The following is an 8675-nucleotide window of genomic DNA, read 5'->3' as shown; positions in this document are numbered from 1 at the left end:
CATTAGTCTGCAGCCCCAAAACATATTTCAGTGCTTGACATATAGTTTATCTCAATAAATGTTTATGAAGTGAGTGAATGTCTCAACAAGGTTGGACAATGATGATCAGAGACAGTCAGTCCAACAGGCAAGACCCTTGGTAGGTGTTCAATAAATATCTGTTCCTTGATGCCTGAACATCCACGGACCACCTGCTGTGTCTTTGTAGCTGGCACTATGCCTGCATCTTTATTTTCATTATATTTTTTAATCCCCACTACCTTTGTAGGTAAATTTTATTAGCTGCATTTTACCAGTAAAGAAATTAAGAGTTATATAAGTTGTCTGTGAAAAGTCACACAGCTAATCAAAGACCCTGCCATGACTCTCACTCAGGTCTTGGTGATTTCAAATACCCTGCTTTTTCTAATGCACCAGGCTGGAGCCATCTGTGGTCCTGAGCCTTGCTGGTACAGCTCTTGTGGTCACCAGACCAGAGGGAGCAGGACCGGTTGGTCTCCTACAAAGGCCACTGGGACACATAATCCCTAAGGCTCTGCTTTCTCTTCCCCTCCCCATAATTCTCCTACCTGAATTCCTCCTTTCTCCTGTAATCACATACGCCCGACATGATGGCGGTTTCCATTCTCTGGTCCTGGGCTCTGCCTCTATGGAGGTAATTGGCGGGCACTCAGCCTTCAATACCTTGTCCCAGGTTAACTGAAACTCACACCTGACTTGACTGTGATGTGGGAATGGATGCAATGATGCAAAGAGGGCAGAGGCTATTGGATTCCAGAAGCTTTTCAAGGTGGGGGTTTTGATCTCCTCTTTTGATTTGAATGGATCTGAGTTGGCGGTGGGGATGCGAGCAATGCTGGGCCTTTCTTGACGTTTATAAAAAATGAGGTAAAGATGGAAATGAAGTTTATTTCTTCTACATTTCAGAAACATGGGGATCATCTTTGCTGGTATTCCCTCAGGGAGGGAAGGCTGTCTGTTATTAGGCACAAACCGTCAGCTTTGAGATCATGAACAGACCTCAGACATGCTCATAGCTCCCAAAACAAGGGACAGCAGCTTCTTGCAAAGTCAGAGGCACACTGGATGGCCTGTCAGTAACCCTTCTCATTTGCTATTTTGCAAAGCATTTAAACTGCTCTCATGGTCTCAGCCTCAATCCCAACAGGGAGGAAGAGAGAAGATGGTGTTTCCTCCTCTGGGAATGTCTTTCCCCCTCTTACCTATCTGGAGCACTCCCACTTCTCTTTTGGAACCCAGGACTAATTGTTTTCTTTCTCTGAAGACGTCTTGGTAAGCACACTCAAGAAGTAGTCACAGAACCCCCTTTGCCTACACTGCTCTTGATAGGTTCATTGTACCCAATACCATGCCCTAAGAACATGGGCTTGTATGTCTGTCTCTGTTGTGGGCAGAAGTTGCACTTTATCTAGCTCTGGTCTCAAGTGCCCATGTAGTGTCTGTCACATGGAAGGTATTCTGAAAGCACTGAATGACCAAGTGGGACAAGATAAAGATCAGCTTCTTTAAAAGGAGATGCAATGCCTTCTTGCCCTTTATAATATATCATATATATATATATATATATATATATATATACACATATATATATATATATATACACATATATATATATTAGAGCCAGGGTCTCACTCTGTAGCCCAGGCTGGAACACAGTGATGCAATCATAGTTCACTGTAACCTCAAATTCCTAGGCTCAAGTGATCCTCGTTCCTCAGCCTCCTGAGTAGCTAGGGCTACAGGCACCCGACACTATGCCCAGCTAATTTTTTAAAAAAATTTTTGTAGAGATGAGTGTCTCACTATGTTGCCCAAGCTGGTCTCAAACTCCTGGCCCCAGGCATTGGGATTATAGGCATGAACCACTGTCCCCAGCCTCTTACCCATTTGTTTAAGTATCTGAAAAATTCAGTGTTGTTTTTGAAACATAGAATCTTTGAAGGGAAAGTTAGCTCTAAGTTCTCCTTTCATGCAAGAGTCCTCTTGTTAGCATCTCAGAAAAAAATACTTGTCCATTACCTCCCTGGACATCCCCACTGATGGTGAGCTGGAGGGATTTTTCATCAGTCCTAACTTTCTGTAGGAACTCTGCCTTCATCATCACTCAGAACACCTGAGACTCTGGCAAATGAAACAATTATAATAGTAATGCTCATGCTTTGCCCACAATCATGTTTATCATAGCAGCTGGCATTTATTGAAAACTTATATACCAGGCGCTCTTCTTGGTGGTCTACTTACTGATCCTCATACTGGCCCTCAGAGGTGATACCATTATTATCTTCATTTTATGGACAAGACTTTTGAGGACCAGAGAGGTAAAATAACTCACCCAGAGTCACACAGCTAGTAAATTGCAGAGCTAGGACCGGACCTGGGTGGTGTGGCTCCCGAACACGCATCCTAACCACCATGTCTGCTACCCTTCAGAAGTAAATGAATGGTGCTTCTTAATGCACCAGGTTCCATTGTACCCTTTTCCGTAGACCAGCTCACTTCCCTCTGGGGACAGTCCTGTGACACACTAATACTTTCATTTTACAGAAGACTGGACTGGGAGAGGAGAAGTCACACACCACATCCACCATACGGTACAGGCTCCGTGGACCGTAACTGGACCAGGACCACACCAAGGACATTGCCTCCTACGTAGGGATGCTGTGACTCAGAAAATGCTTATTTTCTCTCTATGCCAAAATTCAATTTCTACAAATTCATTTTGCACCTGTCAGTACACACCTAGAATGCCCAAAAGGCCTCCTGCCTCTTTCCCCACTCTGGGCCTCGGTTTCCTCAACTATAAAACACAAAGATCCTCCGTTACCCTGGTAGGGCGTCCTATTTTTAGCTGAGGTCTAAGGAAGAGGAGGAGGGAAAAAGGGGAGCGGGAGGAGGAAGAGGATGGAGGTCATCGTGTTCTAGGGGAGTCATTTAGCAGCAGGATCCTGTAATTTTAAGAATGGGCCAAAAGAGGAGAACCTAGAAAGAGTAGTAAAAGGGGCCGGGCATGGTGGCTCACGTCTGTAATCCAAGCACTTTGGAGGCCAAGGCAGGCGGATCACCTGAGGTCAGGAGTTCAAGACCAGCCACACCAACATGGTGAAACCCATCTTAAATATATATATATATATAATTTTTTTAAAAAGAGTAGTAAAAGGAAAACCAAAAGAAAGCCACCAGCCTCCTGGTGATGTCCTCAAGATTCTTTTTCTGTTTCTACCTTAGCAAGTAAAAAACACTCTTTAGAACATCCCCCGTCTTAGATATTCTAATAGTAAGCTGGCCTAGCTTCATTTCCAGGCAGTGGAAGGAGCTGGTGCAGACATATGTATCTTAAAACCTCTCAAATGGGCTGGGCACAGTAATTCATCCCAGGACTTTGGGAGGCCAAAGTGGGTGGATCACCTGAGGTCAGGAGTTCAAGACTAGCCTGGCCAACATGGTGAGACCCCGTCTCTACTACAAATATAAAAATTAGCTGGGCATGGTGGTGGATGCCTTTAATCCCAGCTACTAGGGAGACTGAGGCAGGAGAATCACTTGAACCTGGAAGGTGGAGGTTGCAGTGAGCCGAGATCATGCCATTGCACTCCAGCCTGGGCCAACAAGAGTGAAACTCCGTCTCAAAACAAAAAAAAAAACCCTCTCAAATGAGCAATTCTAACACTCTCCTCCCACCCTCACCCCACCCAATCCTGTGCTCCTGCTCTCCAAGGCTCCTTCCGCCAGCTGCCCTAAGATTAATTGTCCAAAAGAGCACCAGGTGGGGACCCAGTGGGCATGTCCCATTGACAAGCCACTTTGCAAGAACTGAGGCTTATAAGTTCGCCTGGAGAGCAGGTAGAGCCAGCTGCTCTCAGGACAAACTGCCGCACCAGCTGTGTGGGCTCCCCGTGGCCGCAGCCCTGGACAGCAGTGAAGAATCAGCTCTTTGCGAGCTGACTTGTGGTTTGGGCTTCTTCTGCCACAGCTCAAGTCAGCACTATGGGCCATGCAGTACACACTGCTGGGGCACCCTGTGTGCACAGGGCACGTGGCATGAGGGTCCTCAGCTTAGAGTAAACTAAAAGCAAAATAAGAGGCTGCCCCCTACTTGGTGACCATGGCAAGAACCTGTGCACTCTCTCCCAAAAGGGAACCATGAGGAGGTAAGACACTGGGGCCCTCTGGCACTCTGAACTCACGCTAAGGAAGGAGCCGGGCTTACCTGGCTGTGAGGGAGGCTGAGCGGACAGCTGCGGTGGTGCATCTACCCATGCACCAAAGGCCAGGGCCTGGCCCACCTACTGCACACAGAACGAGAGATTCATCTCTCCTGCTTCCTACAAATGGGCTAGACAGGGTGACGCAGACTCCGTGGGAAGCATCCCAGCTCAGTGGCCCCAGCTCTTCCTCGGGCAGGCTGTCTCCAAGTATCACCTTGGAAGGTGGGGCACGAGGAAGCTGGGCTCCAGCTATGGAGCTCTGAACGCCACCCTCAGCAGCAGCAAGGCTGAGACAGAACCTCCGTCTGCTGGCTTCTGTGTCTGCTGTTCAGCTGGGCTCAACTCAGAGGGAATCACAGGGCATAAGCAGAAGAACAGCCTGGCCCAAAAGTGTCCCGGCATCCCAAACTCCAGCACTCTCTGCAGGGGGAGCCCAGGCTTAGGACACATACCCTCTTCCCACACCATCGGAGAAAGGGGCCTGGGACAAAGGACAGATCATCTACCCTGACAGGAAAGGGTCCCTAGTGCCGTCTGACCACTGCCCCTCTCAGGGCCTCGACTTGCTTGTCTGTAAAACAAGAGGGAGACAATAGCAAAGACATGGAATCAACCCGTGTGCCCGTCACTGGTGACTTGGACAAAGAAAATGTGAGCCGGGCGCCGTGGCTCACGCCTATAATCCTAGCACTCTGGAAGGCCAAGACGGGTGGATCACCTGAGCTCAGGAGTTCGAGACTAGCCTGGCCAACATGTTGAAACCCTGTCTCTACTAATAATACAAAAAAATTAGCTGGGCATGGTGGCACACACCTGTAATCTCAGCCACTCAGGAGGCTGAGGCAGAAGAATCGCTTGAACCCGGAAGGCGGAAGTTTTAGTGAGCTGAGATCTGAGATCAAGCCATTGCACTCCAGCCTGGGTGACGAGGGCAAAACTACCATCTCAAAAAAAAAAAAAAAAGAAAATGTGGTACATATATACCATGGCATAGTATGCATCTGTAAAAAGGACTAAAATCATGTCCTTCGTAGCAACATGGACACAGCTGGAGGCCATTATCCAAAGAGAGTTAAGTGGGAGCTGAATATTGGGCACACATGGACAGAAAAATGGAAACAACAGACTCGGGGTTGACGGAGGGAGGAGGGCCAGGATTGGAAAAAAACTACCAAAGTGACAGATTCATTTGTACTCCAAACTTTAGCATCACACAACATATCTTTTCAACAAATCTGCGCATGTAACGCCTGTTACTAAAATAAAAATTGAAAGTTGGGGGGAGTGGGGGAAGTGAGAATACCTGGTTAAATGAAACAATCTGCAAACCATAATGTGAAGAATATCGACCACCGTCAGAGGGAATCGGGTCTGGGAGTTCTGGGTCTGTCCTGGGAACCCTGCAAGGCCTGCAAGTGGGTATCATTGTCCTTTCTGGATCCGAGGCCCTGAGCATTGCCAGACCCACGGTGGGTACTCACTCTGAGCTGGCGAGAGGAGGACTCAGTTCCATTTATGAAAATAGCAGGTCTCAATGTGGCCTCTCTTCTCTCCCACCTGCCAGGCATGCAGGCAACGCTCGTTAAGAGCTTCAGAACTCTGCAAGGGCAAAAGCACAGACACTATGTTGCATACGTGAGGCTGGAGACCTTTGCTTCTCATTTAGAAAAGCTGACGTTGAGCACTCCCATTGGGAGGAAAGAGGAGCCAGCCAGAGCTTTCTCCCAACTAAAACTGCTGCCAACCAGAGTCCCTGGGGACTGAGAGAGAGAGAGAGTGAGAGCATGGGGCTCAGGTGAGCTCTCAGCATTGCTGCTGGGCCAGGCCAGGAAATAGAATGAGGGGGTGGGAGTGGGGGGCTCCAGCTCTCAGAATCTAAAGTTGTCTCTTGCCCTGCTCCCTCACAGATGTGGCAGGCAGAGATAAATGAACAGCAATCAACAATGAAACTTCCACTTTCTAATGAACTTGGTGAAGTGCACCTTCTATTTTTAACTGGCCCAATTTCTCAGTCACATCACATGACTCCTATTGTCTTGTCTGAGAATTATGAACAAGAAAGAGAGAGAAAAATTGGGCCATATTTTCTAGTGCTGTAAGGTGATGAACTCTCTAGATGCATGTATATTTCTTCTTTGATTTGTAATTTGCTTAGTAACCTTAGAGAAAAAAAATGTGCCTTTTTATAACTTTGGTGCTCTATTTAAAGAAACTAAGAATCATAAAATGACCTTATCGAGGTCACATATAAAGTTCTGAGCTAAATAAGTTGCTTTGGAAAATATGTCAATATTCTAGGTTCATTTAACTTCAGGACTTACAGAAACTATTTTGGTTTGGAGGTCAGGTAGGTTCATCCTAATTGTTTCCAGTTCATGTAAAATTTCATCTTATATTGGGCAGTACTCTAGGATAGTAAGAAGGTTCTTTATTTTTTTCTTTTTTTTTTTTTTTTTGAGACAGGGACTCACTCTGTCACCCAATCTGGAGTGCAATGGCACAATCTCAGCTCACTGAAACCTCCACCTCCCCATTTCAAGTGATTCTCCTGCCTCAGCCTCCCAAGTAGCTGGGGTTACAGGTGTGTGCCACCATCCCCAGCTAATTTTTGCATTTTTAATAGAGATGAGGTTTCACCATGTTGGCCAGGCTGGTCTCGAACTCCTGACCTCAGGTGATCCACCCACCTTGGCCTTCCAAAATGCTGAGATTATAGGCGTGAGCCACCACACCCAGCCCATAGTGGGAAAGTTCTTGAGGTAAGCTGTGAATGAAACATTGCTCTTTTTTTTTTTTTTTTTCTACCCATGTTGCCTGGCTTGGACAATTTTCTCAACCTATATATGCTTCAAGTTCCCCCTCATATCTTTCCCTCAGTCTCTGTGTGTGACATTTTTCAGGGCAATTGTTAATTTCTCAAAGACAGTATATAAATCATAGCTCACGGTCCCTGAGATAAGGGGAGGGGATCGTTGTTTCCTACGTGTTATATGTGAAAGCCAAGGTGGTTCCTTAAAATTTATCAGTTTGGACAAATCAGCTTCACCGACCTCAACTATGAATTTTAAAAGTTCAATATATCCTAGAAATATGAAATCTGAGTAACCTTGTTAGGAAGTTTGATATGTGTTAGGAAGCTAACGCTTTGGCACATTAAACGGTTCCCAACTCCAGATCTCCTTCTCACACTGTGTGATGAGGTACCCTGGGGCCCACAGCAGACTCACAAGAGCACTGAAATATATATAAAAGTTTTTTTTTTTGAGATAGAATTTCACTCTTATTGCCCAGGCTGGAGTGCAGTGGCGCAATCTCAGCTCACCGCAACCTCTGCCTCTTGGGTTCAAGCGATTCTGCCTCAGCCTCCCAAGTAGCTAGGATTACAGGCATGCACCACCATGCTCAGCTGATTTTGTATTTTTAGTAGAGACGGGGTTTCACCATGTTAGTCAGGCTGATCTTGAACACCTAACCTCAGGTGATCCACCCCCTCAGCCTCCCAAAGTACTGGGATTGCAGGCATGAACCATCATGCCCAACCAGAAGAGCATTTTAAGTGTAGGAGCCACATCCAACATCTACAGGCCAACTTAGAGCTCCGCGCTCCAGGCTGCTCACCGCTTCAGCATTAGGTTCTGCTGCATCCCTTTCAAGGGCATTATAACCTTGCAAAGCTGAGTTTAGGGTGGTTACAGGGATAACAGGCACGTGCTCTGTGAAAACCAATGTGCAACGGCGGGTGGAGGTGGTCGCGGCCCATCAGAGTCCAAGATCTGAGAAGGTGCATCGTGCCCAACAGCCTCACACATCCTGTGAGTTGTAGTTATTTGCAAAAGAAAGAAAAACAGCACTTCTTCTTTCCATTTATGGATATTGTTGTTTCAAATAACTACTAATTCATTAGGAGATACTTGTTTTTTTGATAGAACTACTTAAACAGAACTGTTCGGTATTTCTCTGGCCTAGGAGCATCGTCATCCAAAAAGTTTGGGAAACCTCTGGTTGAAGCCTACACCCCTAGGAGGTAGTCTTTCAGCCTCTTACCTATACAGTGATATTAGAAAGCAAGGTTAGGGATTTTGAATATGATTTCAGGTTGTATTTTCCCAAAAAGGCCTCAGCAATACTTCTGGTCTCACGTGTGTTTCTAGAACCTTGCCACTCCTCTCATCAAGACTGAGTTCAGAGCTACGTACACTCTTTATTGCCCTTGTAATCTGGATTCTGCCTCTGCCATTTCACTGGCACCAAGGATGCTCAGTCAACCATGCTGCTTGCCCCGAAATCCCCATCACCTTTCCCGAGCCGTGCTCTCTTTGAGACATCCGTGGCTCCTGGCACGGCAGCCACCCTCTCTGAATCTCTTCCCCTCTGCTCTGGGCCTGCACGTTCTTGTTTCTGTCTTCCTAAACCTGGCTGCTGTTTGCCTATTGCTTTGAGTGGCTTCTC

The sequence above is a fragment of the Saimiri boliviensis genome, chromosome 1 (assembly GCF_048565385.1).
Source record: "Saimiri boliviensis isolate mSaiBol1 chromosome 1, mSaiBol1.pri, whole genome shotgun sequence".
Taxonomy (NCBI): Eukaryota; Metazoa; Chordata; class Mammalia; order Primates; family Cebidae; genus Saimiri; species Saimiri boliviensis.
Note: the sequence above shows the minus strand (reverse complement) of the source record.